Genomic DNA, 24,130 nt, shown 5'->3' with positions numbered 1-24,130 from the left:
GTCTAGCAGCCAGATGTCCCCGGGTTAGGCCTTAGGCTTCTGGCCTAGCAGCCTGGGGCAATACAACACCCGTCCACCCAGACAGCTGGCACAGAACCCGGATCACCTGATTCCACCCAAATAAATAGGTTCTCCCAGCAGGCCAAGGGATGCAAGAAAATCCCTGCCTATTGGCTGAGACACCCCATTTATTCCTAATCTGTCCTTGCATGCCCTTGTCCTATCCAATGTCACCAGACACCTGGCCATCTAGTGACAGAAGAGAGAAGTGCAGCAATTTCAGAATTAGGACAAAATCAATTGACCTCCTAACAATTGGCCAAGGCAACTATCACTTGGCAAATAAATTGAATAGCAACCCTGCATAAACATCAGGGTTCTACATATGTAACTAAAACAGTATCCTCTTGGTCAAGCAAATGTATGCATTGCAAGCCACAAGACTTTGCTGCAAGTCTTCTGATTTAAAAAGCAGCCTTTTGTATTATTTTGTTAGTGGCCTATTTGCAACATTTTTTCCATGTTGATAGGGCCCCTTTTAGGTGATATTTTGAAACTCAAGTTCTCATTGCAATTTTTGAAACATCATAGAGATAATCCAGCAGGTATATAGTACATGGTTATTATTTAAAAAAAAACTTGGACACTGAGACCAGGAGAACTAAATTTGAAGTTTCATCCACTCCAGCTGATTTAGCATTTCTTTGTATCATTCTTCTGGATGTGTTTTAACCAACCTGCTTTATATCACGATGATAGTTTATAATATTGTAACGCTTTATAATTTTTTTTTTTTTTTTTTTTAAATGAGGATCAATGAGGATTTTATACCCAATGTATATTGGTTTATGCTGTATAGCTTTGACTGTATGCGCAATTGAAAGTTACCAAAGGGAGGATTTCTTGTACAGTATATTGCAATAGGATATGCAGCAGTGATTGTATGTTTGATCTAAAGGGTTAATGTTTTATAGAGGGAGGGTTTCTTGTTTCAGCACGGTCTTGCTGCTCGATCGTGCATTTGTCATTCAAAGTGTGCAAATTGGCCTGGGCAGGAAGAGGGTAAAAGTGCCAGATTTTGAAGTGGTTAAAGGATAAGTTCACCTTTTGTAACACCCATATTCAGGGTGTAACATGTAACAGGTTACAAATGCACTGCCCCCCCCCCCGAAGTACCAGCTATATCTTGTCCTTGTCATTCATTCACAGTGTCCCGTAAATGGATGAACTACAACTACAGGCAGGCAGATAGCTTACACTCAGCAGGAGTCCTGGATTGCACCAGGGTATCTGCTCATTGTTGGTGCAATGCTTTCCAGACTCCTAAACAAAAAAAAGTAAATGCACATTTTTTTACCTGCACACTTTGGTCTAATTCACAGTTGATGTTGCTAAAAAATGTGGTTAAGTAATTTTTTTTCTGCCTTCCCCAACTATTTCCCCTTAAAGTAGAACTATAGGCAAAACTTTCTTACATTTTTGGATAGAGCAAGGGGGGGGGGGGGTTATAACACCTGTCAGATTTTTGTTCCTCCATCTGTGTCCTATAGCCGAACAGAAGAAATCCCTGCAAATAAAGGGAATTGCTTGGGGACCCCCCAGGACACCAGAACTAGTGTCCCCATTGGAAGAGTTCCCCTTTTACTTTTTTGGGGACAACCCAAAATGTTGGATTTTTTTTTACTTTCACTATTAATGATAACGGTAAGCAGGATAAATGAAGAGTGTGAATCTCGCTAATAAAGACACCGACAGCAATAAAAACTGATAAGCTTTTAGTTATACTTTAAGCCTTCTCACCACCAGTCAAACACCCTCTGTAGAATGATTCCCTGCGGATCGCTCTACAGAGGACTAACACAAAAGTAAACAAGCCTTTTAAAGAAAAGAAAATCTGTTTGTGATAGCGGTCAGCTGATGACATGAAATTATATACTCTGGATGATCTTTCATAATTCTTTACAAATAAAGAGAAGAATATTGTTTGTTGTTCATGTGCATTCCACATGGGTTTTGCTTGTTGCGCTACTTTTTGAGCTAGTAAAGTATAAACATTTGGTGGAATTATTTTTTTGTGGTTGGAACCAGTTCCTGTTTGTACATATCCAGCTCATTCTCTTCTTTTCAACCTAGTGCTACAGAAACAATTTATGCAAAAAAATTAATGATTTGGACCCATGTTTTACACTACAATTATTTAATGATAAAGAAAGTCTATTCCCTGCAGCAATGTGGAGACATAACATACCGCATCTTGGTTTTTAACAATAAGAGAAATAAAATTGAAGAGATCAAACACATTACATATTAGTACCACAGGTAGTCTTAAAGCGGACCTCTCAAGAATCTGCTGACCACAGGTCTACATGAATAAATTGCCGTCTTTTCAGTCCTCCATCCATTTCCTGGCTGCAGGTTGTCCAGGATCATCTAACCCTTTTATTCCTAAACTTACAGTCCCTTACTTGCCCCTTTTATTTATTGGATTTCAATTCTTGCAATCATGGAGGCTGGGCTTCACATATGGGCCTTACCTGGAGTAGTCTTCATGTAAATGCAATCTGCCTAGGGGTGCTCACTCCTCCAGACTGACATCCCCCTCAAGGCATTTTGATATTTGCATAACTTTTTCCAAAACCCAGTCCACTGTTTGCATCAGAGCTGAGGGCTCTAGACAGGAGTACTGAGAAAGAGTACTGCAATGTTTTTCTAGGAAGCTATGTAAAGCCCCTGCCAGTTCCCCCAACCAGTCATAATCTGCCTGCATTGCATATGGAATCACAAAGACCAAGTCATGACTGACATCACTGGGTCTAAAATAAGGTATGTAATGAAAATTTAAAGATGTTTTTCAAAAATGTTATCTGCATGTTGATGAGGAGGGAACCAGGAAACACAAAATATAAGCAGAATATGTTTCAGCTTTCATGAGTACCAGGATGTATCTATGGGCTAAGGCAATTGTCATTCGAATTCAAAATTCAGGTGAATAAAACATTTAGCACAATTGTACAGAGTCTCAGTAACAAGCACATGCTTAAAAGTATAGAAGGACTAGATCTGACCATCAAAGTTGATGAGTGCAAAGAAGATCACATTTAAAAAGCCATGTGCAAAGGAAATGTGACATTTCCTGGATCCCAAAAGACCGATTAAACTATGTATGAAGGCCACAATATAATACTTACATTCTGAGACATAACTAGAAGCCCAACTCATGCAAAATACTTGAGTGCTCTACATTTGTGATTAGCAATCACACTACTGTACATCTTTTATACTGCCTCAATTGATTGCAATGCTATTTTGAAGGAACTGAGATGTAAGGTACTGTAGCAAATATATATTAAACACATCACTCTTATAACATTGTAAGAGTGATGTGTCCAATCTCAAGCTGCCATTAGTGCTCTTCTACTTGAAATTTCTGGAAGTTCTAAATCTTCCCCACTATATGAAATGTGTTTTTGTCTTTGTCCTCATTGGAGAGGTTTCTCGTCACTCTCTGTCCTTTTCCTGCTCCATCCTTAGTCATCATCAGTCAGAATCAATCATATATCCCGTGTCTTGACCATCCTCCAGATGGCATGCCACAAAATAAGAAAACATACCCAAAACCTAAAAATAAAGAGGGAGTTTGGGACTTTAAATGAGACATATGGGTCATATCAATGTAGGGATGAAGGCAGTGGAGGCCCGTCCATAGGGGCAGCTGCCCACTACCTGTGCCCCCCCCCACAGGCAGTCACAAAAAAAAGAAAGAAATTTAAACATGACCCTCTAAAAAAAAAAAGTCCTTACATGCACTGTGTTCGGGATTTACGAGATTGCAGAAGCAGTGCTTCATTGGTGGGGTTTGGAGCTGCTTTGCGGCGCAATCCATCACGCCAAGCAGCATCCACCGGGTGCTTTGTTCTCAGTGTGAGAACCAAGTTACTTCCGGTGGGCTACAAAAAGATGGCCACTGTGAGGACTAATCCCCTTGTGTTCAGTGGAGAAACAGAAAAAGCCAGGAACTAGCTGGGGAGAGACAGACATGGCTTGAAGGAGGGCTGTGCTGCCAGGGACACAGATGTGAGGAGGACCCTGCTGCTCTGCTGATGGGGACACAGATGTAAGCAGGACTCTGCTGGGGACACAGATGTAATGAGGGACTCCGCTGGGGACACAGATGTAAAGAAGGACTCCGCTGGGGACACAGATGTAAGGAGGACTCCGCTGGGGACACAGATGTAAGGAGGGGCACTGCTGACGGGGACACGGATGTAAGGAGGGGCTCTGCTGATGGGGACACGGATGGAAGGAGGGGCTCTGCTGATGGGGACACAGATGTAAGGAGGGACTCTGCTGATGGGGACACAGATGTAAGGAGGAACTCCGCTGATGGGGGCACAGATATAAGAAGGGGCTCCGCTGACGGGGACACAGGTGTAAGGAGGGGCTCTGCTGACGGGGACACAGATGTAAGAAGAGGCTCCGCTGATGGGCACACAGATGCAAGGGGGACTACGCTAGGGAAACAGATGTGAGGAACTCTGTTGGGGACACAGATGTAAGGGGGACTACGCTGGGGACACAGATGTGAGGGACTCTGCTGGGGATACAGATGTAAGGAGGGGCTATGCTGATGGGGATACAGATGTAAGGAGGGACTCCGCTGGGGACACAGATGTAAGGAGGGGATCCGCTGGGGACACAGATGTAAGGAGGGGATCCGCTGGGGACACAGATGTAAGGAGGGGCTGCGCTGGGGATACAGATTTAATGAGGGGCTGTGATGAGGACACTGATGTAAGGCGGGCTCTGCTGACAGGGACACAGATGTAAGAAGGGACTTAGACCACAGGGACATAGATGTAAGGAGGGGCTTCACTGACGGGGACATAGATGTGAGGAGGGGCTCCACTGACAGGGACACAGATGTAAGGAGGGACTCTGCTTACGGGGACACAGATGTAAGAAGGGGTTCCACTGACAATGTAAGGAGGACTCCGCTCGGGACACAGATGTAAGGAAGGACTCCGCTGATGGGGGACACAGATATAAGGCGGGACTCCACTGGGGACACAGATGTTGGGAGGAGCCCGTGGGGTGTGCCGAGTGTATTAGCATCCTCACTCATCCTCACTAGATTTGCGTGCACCCACCCCTGAAAAGTGGTATTATCCATGAAACACGTCTAGCTAAATTGGATGCACTTATTATCATGCAGACACTCAATACATTATCTTGAGTTCTCCATCTACCATGTAATTTTTAAGTGTTTTTACTACATCCGGGATTCGTTCCATATCATACAGTGGTTGGCTGGATGCTACCAATGTTTGTTTCTATATATGGTCTGTAATATGTCATTGACAATTTTATTCATTGCTACAAGTATCATGTAATTTTGCCATGTTCCTTGTTTCATCAATAAAAACATGTTTTTGGTATCTACTCAACTTTTAGCCATGTGTACTCACCTCATTTAAAGTGCGGAAAAAAACCTTTCTATTCGTCTACTTGTCTAGATGGTTGTAGAATCTTCTAGAAATGGTAGGTGAGGGTTAGAAGGAGCTGCCTTAAATATTTATGGAGCCACAGCCAATCCTCAGAGGTATATATGTACAATAACACTGCGCAGTAACAAAAAATATAGAAAAAAGCTGCCAACAATAGCTTATGGTTCCAACTACTGAGGTAGTTGGAACCATAAGCTATTGTTGACCCCTTAGATATAAGTCTATTCGGGTCATTTCCATCTGGTAAGCCTGTGCTTCTTAAGGTGGTGGGAGCTACACTGCGGTGGAATTGTTTATGGTCATATCAGATTGGGATTCTTGTCTTCACTGAAGTTTGTTGGGATTCACATCTGCACATCTATTTTCATCAATATATGGACTTGATTGTTTATGTATTTATTTTTTAATTTTTTTGAAGTTGTTATGCTCAGATTTGGGGTCATGTTTCACTAATAAGTTATGGTTATATGTATACACTATATTGGGTTTATATATACTCCTTTTTTTTAGTGTATATGTTAATTTTCTTTAATGTTCACTATTTTGAGTTGTCTTCACTGATTATCTGTGGGTATTTTTTTGATTTTCACAGCAACACATGTTTAGCGCTTACACTTTATATTTGAAATCCTCAGAGGTAGGCTGGCCGGAAGCTGAGACAACTCCATAAACAGACATGGGTCATGCCAGCAGGGCAGTCGGGTGTAAGATGGAGATACGGTGCTGAGGAGGAGGAGGTCAGTGGCCCTCAGAAGTGCCCCCTACTCTGGGGGGGGGGGGGGGGGTGTCCTGCTTTGGGCCGGGGCTCGGGTGCTGGAAAGATCTTGCTGTAACACACGGAGGGAAGCCCTTCCTGGAGGCACAGGAGCAAAAGAAGACAGAGTAAGCAGACTGGCACTGTTGGAGACTAACACATATAGCCAGTCTCCCTGAAGAAAGCAGTGTGCTTAAAGTGCTACTAAACCCAGGACCCTATATATAGTCTCCCACAGTACACAGAACATAGAAATGCAATCATTTTAGTAAATATAAACTGCTAAATACCTTTTCTCATTAGCAGTATGTAGCAGTCTTGTGACTTTTATCAGTGCCTGGTTAAAGCTTGTAGGATGAGTTTTCATACTGCACTGGCTGTCCTAATTCATACTGCACTGGCATACAGGATCAAACAGCCTTTTTACATAATGGAGAGATTTAACCCCTTGGGTTTCACAGTGAGTATAACAAGCATGCGTTACTGCATATACAGAGTGATTTTACTGTTGCAGATTTAGTAACACTTTAAGTCTTCATCCTTGCCTGAGAGATCTCCTGAGAGTCAGCCGGGTGTGCTGTTGCACGAGTTAGCCTGGAGGGCTAGTGAAAGGGGCAGCTGCAGCCAGGTGGTTTGGCAGTGCATGAAGAGGTGGTGCTGGGATCAGTGAGCCACAGAGGAGAAGTTCCAAACTGTTTCACTACATTTGTGCTACACAAGGGGCTATGAGTTCCTGCCTGTAAAGGGCTATTGCTAAAGTCTGACTAGGAGCCTGTCAGACTATTCTACAGTGATTTAGCTGAAGCAAGCAAGTGTATGAAGGAGACCATATATATAGACTTTATATAGGAAAGTGTCCCTAAAGTTTGCTGAAGTCAAGTGGGCATCCCATAACCTCCCATTCCTATCCAAGTTATTAAAAAACAAAACAAAATCACAGACTGTTTTCTGACTCTGGGTGCTGTGAAAATGTGGCGTGCCTGGCTCTGCTGGAACGGGGGATTCAAGTTCATCTGCAGTCCCTACAGGGGTGTGCTACATGTGTAAGGGCCGCCCATTGAGATGAATGAGCCCTGTGTGCAAAGCGCAAAAATGCACACACACAACACACTACATAGTGTAAATGGGGGCTTATGGCAAATTATAGCTGGCTGACTGGTTGGTTCTTTGCACACTTTCTAATCATACTTGTCTATACAAATGTTTCTTCTTTCATTACAGTTATCACTGTAAAAATAACTATTTTTATTCTAGTTTTTCAGATCTCATTCTCTGCATGGCAAAATCTGTCTTCCAGACAATAAACCATACTGCCTAAATAGAAGAACCACCCACATATTCTGGAATCTGACCCTTAAATGCCAAGACCTAACTTTGTAGGTGACCTTGTCATCACCAATCCTAAACATTGAAGCATGGAGTTTATATATTTGACTCTTCACTCCTAAACTGGACACCCCTGCATAACACAGGATGCCAGAACATATTAAGTGATCCTTTAGTGTGGATAAGGTTTAGCTGAATATTCAATATATGCAATATACCGTATACAGTTCATCTTGAACGGCTCTAAAAAAAAAAATGACATCACATTTTAAGGACTTTATCCTTACACCCGCATTTTTACGTTCCTTTACTATTATTATTATTATTATTATAAGGTAGCCCCTGGGACTGGAATGGAAAGAGTTAATATTCTTTCCTGTGCAGTAGCAGATCTCATAATGGTCATAAGCACTGGGCAAAGTTGTAACAGAACACTAAATAACATAAGGTATTACTGAGCAGTATAAAAACATGTCCAACTGTAAAAATAGAGCAGTTTTGTTTACACAGAATTCCTGATCAGAAGTGGCTATAAAGAAATGATTTGTTTACTCTGTACACTCAAGTTCATTGACCTCCATGATCTGGTGACAAACAGCTTGGTAAAATATCTCAACCTAATGAAAGTATTATTAGATCTGAGGCATCTGAGCTTAAAACAGCTCTAACTCTGAAAAAAGCTGGACGGATTGGCCTTGGGGGGCCGACATCGTGGGCTCGCTGGACAGGTAAGTGTCCCTATTAAAAGTCAGCAGCTAAAAAAAAAAAAAAAAAAAAAAAAAAAAAAAAAGGCGGCCAGAATACCCCTTTAAGACGCTGAAAAATGTGGCTATTCAACATTTTGAGCCATAGGCTTTTATGGGAGTATAGTTTTGCTTAAAAAAAAGGCTAAAAAATGCTACAGCTAAAAAACGCTGGAAAACGCTGAAAAACGTTATAGTTACATAGTTTATGTCAGTACTATTTCTCATATCCCTGTATACTGCTTTCACTAAGATGCCCATCTAAAAAAATGTTTATTATCAATACTCCCTGCTGACACCACCAACTGTGAAAGGGAGTGTCATATCCTTACCACTCTGGCAGTAAAGATCTCCCCACACAATTTAAGGTTAAACCGCTTCTCCTCCAACTTCATTGAGTGGCCGCTTATTCTATTAAGGGACCTGAGACCGAATACTTTTTTCCCTATGCTAGAATCACCATTGAGATATTTGTATATTGCTATCATATCTCCCCTTAAGCCTGTCTTCTCCAGGGAGAACAAGTTTAATGCTTGTAGTCGTTGCTCACAGTGGAGATCCTCCAGCTCCTTTATTATCTTTGTTGCCTTTCTGAGGACTGGTGACCAGAACTGGACAGCATACTCAAGATGCAGCCACAACAGAGTTTTGTAAAGTGGAAGAATTATTGTTTTATCTCTGGAGTAAATACCCTTTTAATGCATACTAACAGTCCACTAGCTTTGCTTGCTGCAGCTTGGCATTACAGTGAGGGAAAAAAGTATGTGATCCCTGATTGATTTTGTACGTTTGCCCACTGACAAAGAAATTATCAGTCTATAATTTTAATAGTAGGTTGATTTTAACAGTGAGAGACAAAAAATTTATGAAGTGATTTGCATTTTAATGATTGAAATGATAAATGATTTGACCCCTTCGCAAAACATAACTCCCTTTGTGGCAACACCCGTGTTGGCAATCACAGAGGTCAGACATTTCTTGTAGTTGGCCACCAGGTTTGCACACATCTCAGGAGGAATTTTGTCCCACTACTCTTTGCAGTTCCTCTCCAAGTCATTAAGTTTTCGAGGCTGACGTTTGGTAACCTGAAACTTCAGCTCCCTCCACATATTTTGTATGGGATTAAGGTCTGGAGACTGGCAAGGCCATTCCAGGACCTTAATGTGCTTCTTCTTGAGCCACTCCCTTGTTGCCTTGGCCGTGTGTTTTGGGCCATAGTCATGCTGGAATACACATCCACGACCCATTTTCAATGCCCTGGCTGAGGGAAGGAGATTCTCACCCAAGATTTGATGTTACATGGCCCTGTCCATCGTCCCTTTGATGCAATGAAGTTGTCCTGTCCCCTTAGCAGAAAAACATCCCCAAAGCATAATGTTTCCACCTCCATGTTTGATGGTGGGGATGGTGTTCTTGGCGTCATAGGCAGCATTCCTCCTCCTCTCCAAACACAGAGAGTTGAGTTGATGCCAAAGAGCTCAATTTTGGTTTCATCTGACCACAACACTTTCACCCAGTTCTCCTCTGAATCATTCAGATGTTCATTAGCAAACTTCAGCTAGGCCTGTACATGTGCTTTCTTGAGCAGGGGGACCTTGTGGGCCCTGCAGGATTTCAGTCCTACATGGTGTAGTGTGTTACTAATTGTTTTCTTGGTGACTATGGTCCCAGCTGCCTTCAGATCATTGACAAGATTCTCCGGTGTAGTTCTGGGCTGATCATTGAAACTCCACGAGGTGAAATCTTGCATGGAGCTCCAGACCGAGGAAGATTGACAGTTATTTTGTGTTTCTTTCATTCGCGAATAATTGCACCAACTGTTGTCATCCTCTCACCAAGCTGCTTGACGATGGTCTTGTAGCCCATTCCAGCCTTGTGTGTAGGTCTACAATCTTGTCCCTGACATCCTTGGACAGCTCTTTGGTCTCAGCCATGGTGGAGCGATTGGAATCTGATTGATTGCTTCTGTGGATAGGTATCTTTTATACAGGTAAAAAGCTGATATTAGAAACACTCCCTTTAAGAGAGTGCTCCTAATCTCAGCTCATTACCTGTATAGAGGACACCTGGGAGCCAGAAATCTTGCTGATTGATAGGGGATCAAATGCTTTTTCACTCATTAAAATGCAAATCATCTGATAACTTTTTTGAAATGCATTTTTCTGGATATTTTTATTGTTATTTTGTCTCTCACCGTTAAAATAAACCGAACATTATAGTTATAAACTGATCTTTTCTTTGTCAGTGAGCAAACATACAAAATCAGCAGTGGATCAAATACTGTACCTTTTTCCCTCACTGTACATGCTATTGCTGAGCCTGTGATCTACTAGGATCCCAAAATCATTTTCCATCCTCAATTCCCCCAGAGGTTCACCCCTCTAGTGAGTAACTTGCTTTCATATTTTTAACCCCCATGTGCATTAGTTTACATTTTTCTTACTCAAAAAGTTGTATATATTTGGTATACAACTAACATCAGTAAAGATACAGGGTGTGTCTATATCATAATTATAAAGTATAAGAAGGAATATACAATATATGTACAGAGTACTCAAACATTAAAAATAGGTCTTAAGTTGTCAGGGATAGCTGCATAAACATACTGTATAGGTAGGCAGCAGAGAATATTGTGCACTTTCGGGTTATGTTAGAAAGTATTGGCATAGAGAAGAGAGGAAAAGAAAGGAAGACAAAATTAGAGTAGAACAGGGAAAGAGAAGGAAGAGAGAGGGAGGTGGAGGAAGAATCAGGTGAGGGTCATTCAGGAAATCAGTGATGTCGTAACATATATAGGGCATCACAAATCCAGCAGTCTGTGACCAAAGTTTCTCTGCAGGAACGTTGTGGCCCAGAGTTTCCAGATTCTTTTAAATCTGGACATTGTATTCTGCAGGCGGGCGTAAATTTTCTTATATAAGGTCCAAGTCACTCTCGTTTTCACTTCCAGGAAGGGGATACTCAGTCATTTCCAGGCTTTGACTAGGACTTGCACGGACAGCAGTTAGAATGTGGGTCATAAGAATAAATTGCGATTTCGAAAAGACCCTCTGGTTTGCAATTTAATAAGGTAAATTTAAGGCTGAGATTGGGTGATAAAGAGCACCAAGGAGGTGGTGTACTTGCTGGCAAACTTGTTGGGCCACTGAGCATAAGCACCAAGTGTGAAAAAACATTCAAAGTTCTGTGCAACCACAAAAACAGTAGGCAGAAGAATCGCTGGAGGCATTGCTAGTCTATTGGGGACACCTGATGGTGTTGCGCTGTTAAAAGTGTATACAGTGAAACCAGGGGATATATTCCAAGCAACATAAAATAAATTAAGTTGATGAAACGAACCATGTACAATAAAAAGTGCAAAGAAGTGACTCAATCCTCCAAAAGTGATATATATATATATATATATATATATATATATATATATATATATATAACAATCTCGGTATCAAAAAATAAATAACATAAGTGCTCATGGGCATTACAACAGTGCCATATCTAATACATTCATTGTGAAATAAAGCAAAGAATATTGGTGAAAATATAGGTACAAAAAGTCTAGAGAAAGTCCCAGAGCTGTTCTGATGAACAGGATAGAGGATTGCTGGAAAATTGTAATAGTGCAGATAAAGCAAATATGTGACAGGTGTCTCTTCATTCCATGCAGTGACACCTGTGTGAAATGGCCTCCCAGCTTACTGTTGTAAGGTAACAGCATATATGGAAAGAACTTTCCCAGTTGTCTCTATGAGATCTCCTATGGATAAGCCAGATGTTGGTTCTCAGGTGTATACAATTTCGACTGTAGTTAGTGGTACTCCTCTCCTTAGCTCAGTGATTAACACTCTGTGATAGGTGGTAATTTCTCTACAATGGTCTGGTATTTCTCCCAAGTTTATCCAAGAAGCATGTAGAGCAGGCATGTCCAAAGTCCGGCCCGTGGGCCATTTGCGGTCCGTGTTCCAGTTTTATGTGGCCTCCACTTGGAATTTACATATATATCCATCTGTGGCCCCCAAGCTCGAGCATGTTATGTTTTTTTTTTTTGCTGTGAATATATCTTTCTTCTTTAGCTGAACGAATCCCCAAGCGCCGCGCTCATTGTTAGGATGATCCAGGGCGTGTGGCTGGGCGTGTTGCTGGGGCATGTTCAGAAGTCGATGTGCCAGAGCCGATATGAAGCTGACAGAGCGCAGAGCCAATCACAGACACTGTGACTACTGCCGATCTCTGCATCTATATAATTTTTTTTTTAAGATAGAGGAGAAGATATATATATATATATATATATATATATATATATATATATATATATCATATATTATCATCAATGTTCCGAAATTAATAATATTCCGTTTGCAATAAACTTTGCATAAAATATTTAATTTGCATTTAATGTTAATGGTTCAAAAAAAGTCAGGCAAAATGGTCGGCACTCACGCATGTTCACTTCATGAAATCTGGCCCTCTTTGAAAAAAGTTTGGACACCCCAGGTGTAGAGGAAGGAAGGGGATGCCAAAATAGTGTACAGTAATATCGTTTGGTATGTTTATTAGCAAAACATCAAATTAAAACACTGACGGAGGTGTCAATGCATGGAATGAAGATAATTACTGTTGTAATGCCCATCATGAGCACTTATGTTATTTATTTTTTGATAAAGAGATTGTCATATTATATTTATCACTTGTGGGGAGTTTTTGAGGATTGAGTTACTTACTTCTTTGCACTTTTTATTGTACATTGTTAGTTTCATCAACTTCATTTATTTTATTGTTTGAAATATATCCCCTGATTTCACTGTGTACACTTTTAACAGCATAACATCATTAATTTCTTATTTACACACCACTGGTAATGGATTTACCTATCAATGTTTGCAGCAGTTATCTCACTTCATCACCATTTTAGTGCAATGCTTGGCATCCACCACTGCTGCTTCTCTAGAGCATGATTTTTTTGTGGCCCAAATTTGATTACACCATGCTTGATATAGGGGTTGTTGCAGGTCCCGTTCCCTTTTAGAAACATAAGGCAGGGGTTGGTGTGTGCGTTTAGTTGTTAAGAGACTGTATAGGAGGGAGATCGTCCACATGGAGTATGGGTCATTTTTGCATTGGGATTAAAACGGGGTATGTCAGAAGTCAGTCGTCTACGTGTATTGTAGACATCATGTAATGCTTGACTTGGAGATGTCTGAAGAATTTAGACTGTGATAGGTGTTGTGAAGATTGTAAATCTGCAAACATGTGGAAGCCTCTCTAAGTTAATAGAATGTGGAGACTGGTCCCCTTCAGGGCAATCTAGTGATGGAAACTTCTGGGAGATTAGTAGCTGGAGGGGATGGGGGGTTGCCTATTATAGACATTAGCGGGAGATGGGGGAGAGGAGGCCACCAAAATACTTGCAACTGTCCCAGAGGCACAAATGTTGTGTTATTGAATTTCATAAGGGACACAGTCTTGGACCTCTATGCTGACCCACAAAAGAGTTTCCTGGCTAGCATGGTATTTAATCAGTTGTGCTACCTGAGCAGCATAATAGTATCTGGAGAAGCTAGGAACTCCTAGCCTACTCTGTGGTCTTGTTTGAAACAGGATCTGAGTATGTCATTTTTATGACCACAATGCACCCAACCCAGAGGGATAATAATTATCCCAGGTATCAAGTGAGGCTTGGAGTTTGTGCAGGAGAGGTAGGTAATTAGCTTCATATAGAGAGGAGTAATCCTTGATGTGAAATACTCACATTAAAAAACGATTTATCGGGTTCCAATTGATATTGGAAGGACTGACAAAATATTTTGTAGTAAGAGGGAGGGCAAGGAGATATTTAGGACCTTGGAATTCACAGGGTTAAATTGCAAACTGGAAAGCATACCAAATCCTGTGAGAAGGTCATGTAGGTTAGGTAGCAAAATATGATCTGTAAACAGTCCTGTCAATATTCCTATCACACACGTAGCTGGCAAATATTGGCCTAAAATGGTCGGTGCTGTATCGATTACCATCTGGGTCCTGGAAACATCAAATACGTGTCCATATTGCCAAGCGCATCATGGATCAATAATCACTGTCCAAAGGTTTATTTTATTGAGAGAGGTCACATCACAGAGATAAGTGCAACGTTTCAGAGCCGCGCAGGGCCTCATCACATGCCTGATGAAGGGGCCCTGCCCGGCTCCAAAACGTTGCACTTATCTCTGTGATGTGATCTCTTTAAATAAAATAAACCTATGATCTATAAACAGGCTCAACTTGTAATGGCGTGAAGTTATCTGTATGAAAGTTACATCTGGAGAGACGTGGATGGCATGTGCTCTATGACTAGGGCAATTGAAAGGGGGGGACAATGGGCATCCCTGTCTAGTCTCCTGGTTAAAGGGGAGGGGATTTGAAGCCCGAATATTACACATAGGCTGTTGGGAGTTATACAAACTGTGTGCACATTTAAGAAAATGTGGGACAAAGCCCCATTTTCCCTGTGTGTAGAACAGAAAAGGCTATGAAACATTGTCAAAGGCCTTCTTTACGTCAAGCGACAAGAACATGGGAGGTGTCCATTCTTGCTTGGAGCCCTCAACCTGGAGAGCGGGTTTGCGTATATTATCGCCAGCTTGTCTTGTAGTCACAAAGCCAACTTGGTCCTAGGGGATATGGCTGCTGATGACTCGGTTGAGTATGGTGGATAAAATTTTAGGTAGAAGTTTAATATCCACGCTACATTTAGGAGATATTTTGGTCAAACTATCATTAGTATTAGGTTTGGGTATCATTGAGATGGATGCTTGGAGAGATTTTGGTTAGAAGGACTTATTATTGCAAAGGTCATTAAAAGTTTTGCACAGTAGGGGTAAAATAATTTTGAAAAACATTTTTTGTAGGAGGCAGAGAAGCCATCTAGGCCTGGGTCTCTTGCATGGTTTCAAAGACTTGATGGCTTTAAGGACCTCATCAAGGAGCTTCAAAACTTTGATACCATGAATCCAATACATGCAATAAGCAGATTTTAGAGAAGTAGGCACCTGTCGCTGTCTTTGAAAAAGCTATAGAGCTTGGCCAAATGTTGCCTAGAGTTGGACTGTCTTAGTGGGAAAATTAGTGAATTCATGTCTATTCATTTTGAGGTGATAGGGCTTACGAGACATATTAGTGTGTTGTACTCTAGCAGCCAGTAAGGAATCTTGCTGGTTTGTTTTATCTACTTTACATTTTTAAATACTAAACCTCATTTGCGATTTAGTTGCCCACCCCTTTATTTTATCAAGGTTTTCTTTTAAAGCTGTTATAGTCTGTTGTGAAGTAATTACCCTGATTCATTTTGTACCATTAGCAAATACTGAGATTGAACTATTTATTCCAACCTTTATATCATTTATGAACAAATTCAACAGAATTGTCCTAGGGTATTCCAATTACAACTGCAGACTATTCATATGCTACATTCAAACTATATATACAGTATTTATCACCATCCTCTGGACAAGCACCCCTAACCAGTTTTCTATTTAAGTACATACAATATTGTCAATGGCAACAAACTTTACAAAGTTTGTAAATTAAGTGTTTTTGGGGAACTGTATTGAATGCTTTGTCAAAATACAGATAAATCACATCCATGTGTCTTCGTGTTTCTAATTCACAGCTCACTTCCTCAAACAATGTTAACAAATTGCTTTCGCAATAGGGATGAGCCGAACACCCCCCGGTTCGGTTCACACCAGAACCTTCGAATGTACCAAAAATTCATACGAACTTTAGAATTCTATTAAAGTCTATGGGACTCGAACGTTCGAAAATCAAAAGTGATAATTTTAAAGGCTAATATGCAAGATATGCAACAAACACCAGCAATAAGGGGTATCTTCAGGTGTATACTGTGCTGGAGGCACACAACACCCACTTTAACTCATGCAGATACCTGTATTAGAGAACAACAGCAAAAAAGGGAAGATACATGTGTATACTGTGCTGGAGACACACAGCACCCACGAACTCCTGCAGATGCCTGTATTAGAGAACACCAGCAAAAAAGGGTAGCTACAGGTGTATACTGTGCTGGAGGCACACAACACCCACTAACTCCTGCAGATGCCTGTATTAGAGAACACCAGCAAAAAGGGGTAGCTACAGGTGTATACTGTGCTGGAGGCACACAGCACCCACTTTAACTCCTGCAGATGCCTGAGAAAAGAACACACTGTCCCTGCCTATCTTGCTCTTTCCCTGCACGCCGGAACACACTACACAAGGCCGCTGCAAACACCGAGCTCATCCCTATTTGGCAAGAATGATCCTTCCTAAATCCATGTTGGTTACTACTAATGATACTGTTTTCATCAGCAAATTATTAGATGTTGACCCTTATCATCCCCTCCAATAGTTTACATATTAGTGATGTTAGCCTGACTGTCTGTAGTGCCCAGGTATATATCTTGGCCCTTTTCTGAATATCGGTACTATGGTAGCTTTTGGCCAATCAGCTGATGCTATTCCAGTCAGTAAGCAGTCTTAAAAAAATAGGAATAATGGTCTGACTATAACATGGCTAAGTTCTTTGAGGTAAGCCATCCAGTCCTGGTGATTTATTCACATTAAGCTTTTTTTTGTCTCTCGTGGTCTATTTTAGCTGCCTTGATTACCTTGTTACATTTCTTGTTGCACTATTTGTAATGTTGAAATACTGAGGATGACCCCCTAGGTCTTATATTTTTTAAAGAACAGTTTTTTCTCATTATTACTGCATGTCTTTTTACAGTAGAATTTAGTCACCCAGGTTTACCTTTAGTTCTTTCATATTTATTACCCATTGGAATGCACTGGATAATACCATTATTTCATATGTCCTTAAAGCACTCCCACTTTTTCTCAGTGTCCACTGTTTCTACAATTTAATCCAATTTAATGCCATGTAGTGTTGAGTGCAGATTAGTAAAGTTGGCTTTTTGAAATTTAGTGTTCTTGTACTACCCTTGTGTTGTCTCTTCTTTTGATGTATATTAAAAATAGTTACTCTGTGATTGCTATTTCCTGAGTTATGTCTTACTTTCACATCTGAATTCAGATCTGTGTTATTTGTAATTCTAAATCTAGCAGAGCAAAACCTCAAAAATAAATAGAAAGCAAAAAAGGACGTGTTTCTGAAACTGCACAACATTTAGATGGGCCTAATAGGTCTAAGCCCTTGTACACATGGTTGGAAATTTCCGACCACAAAATCCGTCAGATTTTTTCCAACGGATTTTGTCCGAAACTGGTGTTGCATACACACGGTCGGACAAAGTTGTCTGAAAATCCGATCGTTCGGAACATGATGATGTTCGTTCGTTCCCGACGGGACCACGTTCAGCCTAGTAGCCAATAGTTTTGTTCTCGTACTTTGATCTGAGCATGCGTGGCACTTTCTGCGATCGGATCATGTTGTCGTAAATTTTTATATCCAGCTCTCAAACTTTGTTGGTTGGACATTCCGACGGAAAAAGTCCGATGGAGCCCACACACGGTCGGATTATCCGGCAACGTGGTCCGATCAGACATTTTCCGTCGGAATGTCCAACCGTGTGTACAAGGGCTTAGAGTAATTTTTAAATTACTTTTTTTAACTTAAAGTAAAGTTTTCCTAAAATATCACTCCTTCACATCTGTACCTCCCATCCCCAAATCTGCCACTTATGACGATCTTCACTGCGGGACCAATTGTTGAGGATCTATTGCACAAGCAGGGCTCCACCAAAATATTCTTCATGGTAAGGCTGTTTGGACCCCAATGGCCCCAATGCAAAGATATCGTTTGTAAAGAGGCAAGTGGCAGGCTTGAGGGGGTCTGGTTGGGCAACATAGTTACATAGTAGGTGAGGTTGAAAAATGACACAAGTCCATCAAGTCCAACCTATGTGTGTGATTATATGTCAGTCTTACATTGTATATCCATTTATGTTGCTGTCGTTCAGGTGCTTATCTAATAGTTTTTTGAAACTATTGATGCTCCCCGCTGAGACCACTGCCTGTGGAAGGGAATTCCACATCCTTGCCACTCTTACAGTAAAGAACCCTCTACGTAGTTTAAGGTTAAACCTCTTTTTGTCTAATTTTAATGAGTGGCCATGTGTCTTGTTAACCACTTGACCACTGGGCACTTAAACACCCTTAACCACTTCCCACCCGGCCAATGTATATATACGGCCGGGTGGGAGCCGCCTGCTCCTGATAGGACGTTCAGGAACGTCCTTCAGGAGTAGCGGGATCGCGCCCGCGCAGCGGCGCGATCCCGATGTGCTCGTGTCACCCGGACACGGCACATCTCAGATCGGCAGGAGGGCTCTGTGATTGGCCCTCCTGATCACATGACGGCCGTGTCCAATCACGGCCGTCATGTGATGTAAACAAACAGCCGGTTGCTAGGCAATCGGCTCTCCTCTCTTCACACGGAAGTCATCGCAGAGGAGAGGAGAGCGGATCGCTACAGCCGGCTGATGATCAGTGAGTATGGGCTGCTTTTCACAGCTTTTTACTCACTGATCATCAGTGTAGTGTCAACACACAACACACCACACAGTACAAACACAGTCCCCACATATGTCCCCAAAACACACATGTCCCAAAACATACATGTCCCCAAATAATAAAAACACATGTCCCTAATAATAAAAACATGTCCCCCACATATGTCCCACTAAAATCACATGTCCCAATGATTATCTGCACACATATGTACGTGATCACCTGCACACATATGTACATGATCATTTGCGTACATATGTCCGTGATCACACAAACCAATTATTATACACTTAACGGAATTTTTTTTACCAAAAACATGTAGCAGAATACATTTTGGCTTAAATTTATGACAAAATTTGATTTTATTGGATTTCTTTTCAAATAGAAAAAAGAAAATATTGTTTTTTTCCCAAATTTCCGCTTTTTTTGCGCTTATATCGCAAAAAAAAAAAACGGAGTCGTGAATAAATACCACCAAAATAAAGCTCTATTTGTGCGAACAAAATGATAACAATTTCATTTGGGTACAGTGTAGCATGACCGCGCAATTGTCACTGAAAGCGCTAGAGCGCTGAAAGCTGAAAATTGGGCTGGGAAGGAAGGGGGTGAAAGTGCCCTGTATTGAAGTGGTTAATAACCAGACCAATTTTCAGCTTTTGGTGCTCTCACATTTTGAATGACAATTACTCAGTCATGCAACACTGGACCTATATGAAATTTTTGTCCTTTTTTTCACACAAATGGAGCTTTCTTTTGGTGGTATTTAATCACCGCTTGGTTTTTGATTTTTTGTGCTATAAAAGAAAAAATACAGAAAATTCTGTAAAAAAATGTTTTCTTTGTTTCTGTTATAAAATTTAGCAGATTAGTAATCTTTTCTTCATAAATTTTGGCCAAAATTTATACTACTACATATCTTTGGTAAAAATAAGTACAAATTGGTGGATATCATTTGGTCTTTGTGAAAGTTATAGAGTCCACAAGCTATTGTGCCAATATCTGAAAATTGATCACACCTGAAGTACTGACGGCCTATTTCAATTCTTGAGACCCTAACATGCCAGAAAAGTACAAATACCCCCCAAATGACCCCTTTTTGGAAAGAAGACATTCCAAGGTATTTAGTAAGAGGCATGATGAGTTTTTTGAAGTTGTCATTTTTTCCCACAATTCTTTGCAAAATCAAGATTTTTTTTTACTTTTTTTTTCACAAAATTGTCATATTATCAGTTTATTTCTCACACACAGCATATGCATACCACAAATAACACCCCAAAACACATTCTGCTATTACTCCCGAGTATGGCGATACCACATGTGTGAGACTTTTACACAGTGTGGCCACATACAGAGGCCCAACATGCAGGGAGCGCCATCAGGCGTTCTGGAGCACCCAGGACAATTCTGACATTTCTCTCCTGTAAAAATCATCATTTATTTGCTAGAAAATTACATAGAATCCCAAAACATTATATATGTTTTTTTAGCAAACACCCTGGAGAATACAATGGTGGTCGTTGCAACTTTTTATCTCGCACGGTATTTGCGCAGCAATTTTTCGAATGCTTTTTTTTGGATAAAAAAGTTTTGTGCTTAAAAAAAAAAAACACAGTAAAGTTAGCCCAATTTTTGCATAATGTGAAAGATGAAGTTACGCTGAGTAAATAGATACCTAACATGTCACTCTTCAAAATTGCACACGCTCGTGGAATGGCGCCAAATGTCGCTACTTAAAAATCCCCATAGGCGACTATTTAATTTTTTTTTACTGGTTATATGTTTTGAGTTACAGAGGAGGTCTAGGACTAGAATTATTGCTCTCGCGATACCTCACATATGTGGTTTGAACACCGTTTTCATATGTGGGCGGGACTTACATATGCGTTCGCTTCTGCATGCGAGCACATGGGGACAGGGGCGCTTTAAAAAAAAAAATGTATTGTTCATTTTACTTTATTTATTTTAGTTTGAATTTTTTTTCCCCAAAAATAAATTTTTTGATCACTTTTATTCCTATTACAAGGAATGTAAACATCCCTTGTAATAGGAATATGGCATGACAGGTCCTCTTTACAGTGAGATATGGGGTCTTATTGATTCACCTCTAGGCTGGAAAGCCTGAAATAAAAAAAATAAAAATAAAAAAGATTCTGGCTTTGACCGTATTAGTGAGTCGGTAGAAGCACCGGAGGGCGGCGGGAGGAGGGGGGATGTCTATGGCTGGGTATTGCAGGGTATCCCCGACTATGGCTGGGTATCCCCGACTATGGCTGGGTATCTCAGAGTATGGCGTTACAGAGCATTGCAGGGTATTGGGGGGTGTTGCAGAGCATTGCAGGGTATTGGCAGGTGTTGCAGAGCATTGCAGGGTATTGGCGGGTGTTGCAGAGTGTTGCAGGGTATTGGCGGGTGTTGCAGAGCATTGCAGAGTGTTGCAGGGTATTGCCGGGTGTTGCAGAGCATTGCAGAGTGTTGCAGGGTATTGGCGGGTGTTGCAGAGCATTGCAGAGTGTTGCAGGGTATTGCAGAGTGTTGCAGGGTATTGCAGTGTTGCAGGGTATTGCAGAGTGTTGCAGGGTATTGCAGAGTATTGCAGAGTAATGGCAGGGAATTGAGGGGTTACATTTCGGTGAGCAGCGATGTGGGCACTGCAGATGCAGCCCACAGCGCTGCTGACACCGATCTCTTCCCCCTCCGCTGTACCGTCGGTACAGAGAGGGGGAGGGAGGAACCGGTGTCATAACATGACACCGGTTTGTTTACAAGTGATCACTCCGTCATTTGATGGAGCGATCATGTGGTAAACGGCCGCGATGAGCGGCTGTTTACCGTGATCCGTGATGCGCCGGGTCCTGTGGACCCAGCGGTTACGGATGCTCTCGAGTGCGAGAGCGAAATTCTGGGAGGATGTCATATGACGGCCTCCCAGAGTTAAACAACCGCCCTGTAGCCGTCATTCGGCTATGGGCCGGTTGTTAAGTGGTTAAACTCCCTTCTGCAAAAAAGTTTTATCCCTATTGTGGGGTCACCAGTACGGTATTTATAAATTGAAATCATATCCACTCTCAAGCGTCTCTTCTCCAGAGAGAATAAGTTCAGTGCTCTCAACCTTTCCTCATAACTGATAACCTCCAGACCCTTTATTAGCTTAGTTGCCCTGCTTTGTACTCGTTCCATTTCCAGTACATCCTTCCTGAGGACTGGACAGCATACTCTAGGTGCGGCCAAACCAGAGTCTTTTAGAGCGGGAGAATTATTGTTTTATCTCTGGAGTTGATCCCCTTTTTAATGCATGCCAACATTCTGTTTGCTTTGTTAACAGCAGCTTGGTTGCCATTGCTGAGCCCATCATCTACTAGGACCCCAGGTCCTTTTCCATCCTAGATTCCCCCAGAGGTTCCCCCTGTGTATAGATTGCATTCAGATTTTTGCCACCCAAATGCATTATTTTACATTTGTCTACATGTAGTTGCCCACCCCAATAATTTGTTCAGATCTTTTTACAAGGTTTCCACATCCTGCGGAGAAGTTATTGCCCTGCTTAGCTTAGCATTGTCCGCAGATACAGAGATTGAACTGTTTACCCCATCCTCCGGGTCGTTTATGAACAAAATAAATATGATTGACCCCAGCACAGAACCCTGGGGGACCATACTACCCACCTCTGACTACTCTGAGTACTCTCCATTTATCACCACCCTCTGAACTCGCCCTTGTAGCCAGTTTTCAATCCATGTACTCACCCCCTATGGACCATGCCAACGGACCTTATTTTGTACAGTAAATTTTTATGGGGAACTGTGTCAAATCCTTTTGCAAAATCCAGATATACCACATCTACGGGCCTTCCTTTATTTAGATGGTAACTCACCTCCTAATAGAAGGTTAATAGATTGGTTTGGCAAAAACGATTCTTCATGAATACATGCGGATTACTGCTAATGATAGATACAGTTCTCTTTACTGAAATCTTGCATATAGTCCCTTATCATTCCCTCCAAGAGGTTGCCTACTATTGATGTTAGTCTAACTGGTCTGTAATTCCCAGGGATGTATTTTGGGCCCATTTTAAATATTGATGCTACATTGGCTTTTCTCTAGTCACCTGGTACCATTCCAGTCAGTAGACTGTCAGTAAAAATTAAGAACAATGGTCTGGCAATTACTTCACTGAGTTCCCTAAGTACCCTTGGATGCAAGCCATCTGGCCCCGTGATTTATTAATGTTAAGTTTCCCAAGTCCAATTTTAATTCTGTCCTCTGTTAACCATGTAGGTGCCCCCTGTGATGTGTCATATGGATAAACACAGCAGTTTTAGTTACTGAAGCCCCCCTATTCCTTCATGAAGACTGAGGAGAAGAATAAATTCAATACCTTCGCCATCTCCCCATCCTTTGTAACCAGATGTCCTTCCTCATTCTTTATGGGGCCAATAGGCAGCATAGTGGTGTAGTGGTTAGCACTTTCACCTAGCAGCAAAAGGGTTGCTGGTTCGGATCCCGACCACGACATCATCTGCTTGGAGTTTGCATGTTCTCCCTGTGTCTGTGTGGGTTTCCTCCAGGTGCTCCAGTTTCCTCCCACACTCCAAAGACATGCTGGTAGGTTAATTGGATCTTGTCCAAATTGGCCCTAGTATATGTGCGAATGTTTCTCCCAAACGTGTTGAGATCCTACGGGGTAAATGACCGTGCTATATAAAAATGCAACTCAACTGAACTCAATATGGTCTGTCCTTCCGTTTTTACTGTTTACGTGTTCTATCTTAGCCGCCCTAATTGCACCCTTACATTTCTTGTTTTATAAAGTCCGAATGCTGATGATAATCCTAATCCCTCTATCTCGTATTTTTTATTATTTGCTTTTATATGCATTTTTATATTGGGATTAAGCCACCCAGGACTTTTGTTCGCTCTTTTAAATTTATTACCCAGTGAGATGCATTATTTAAGATGCTCTTAAAGCAAACCAATCTTTGTTCCTAAGATTGTATCCAAATTCATGCCTGTTAACAAGGTTCGTAGTTTAGGGAAGTTGGCTCTTTTGAAATTCAGTTTCTCTGTATTCCCCTTATGTTTCCTATTTGTGTGATTTATACTGAAGCCAATTGACCCGTTTCCTAAATTGCCTCGTATTTCCACATCCGTGATCAGGTCTGTATTGTTGGTAATCAGTAGATCCAGTAACGCTTCATTTCTAGTTGGTGCGTCTACCATCTGAACCATGAAATTGACCTGCAAGACATTTAGGAACTGGCGAGCCTTAAACATTTTAAGCAATACTGTACTAAGTGTAAAGTTATTCT

General features: G+C 41.4%; 1 protein-coding gene across 4 annotated transcripts in view; it reads right to left on the bottom strand.

Moving 5' to 3' along the window:
* Nucleotides 1-24,130, bottom strand: part of SGCG (sarcoglycan gamma) — a 606,007-nt gene that overhangs the window by 365,284 nt on the left and 216,593 nt on the right. The window lies entirely within an intron of this gene.

The sequence above is a fragment of the Lithobates pipiens genome, unplaced genomic scaffold (assembly GCF_037356315.1).
Source record: "Lithobates pipiens isolate NorthernLeopardFrog02 unplaced genomic scaffold, aLitPip1_a1.2 Scaffold_16, whole genome shotgun sequence".
In the NCBI taxonomy this organism is placed as follows: Eukaryota; Metazoa; Chordata; class Amphibia; order Anura; family Ranidae; genus Lithobates; species Lithobates pipiens.
This window is presented reverse-complemented; position numbering and strand designations above follow the sequence as displayed.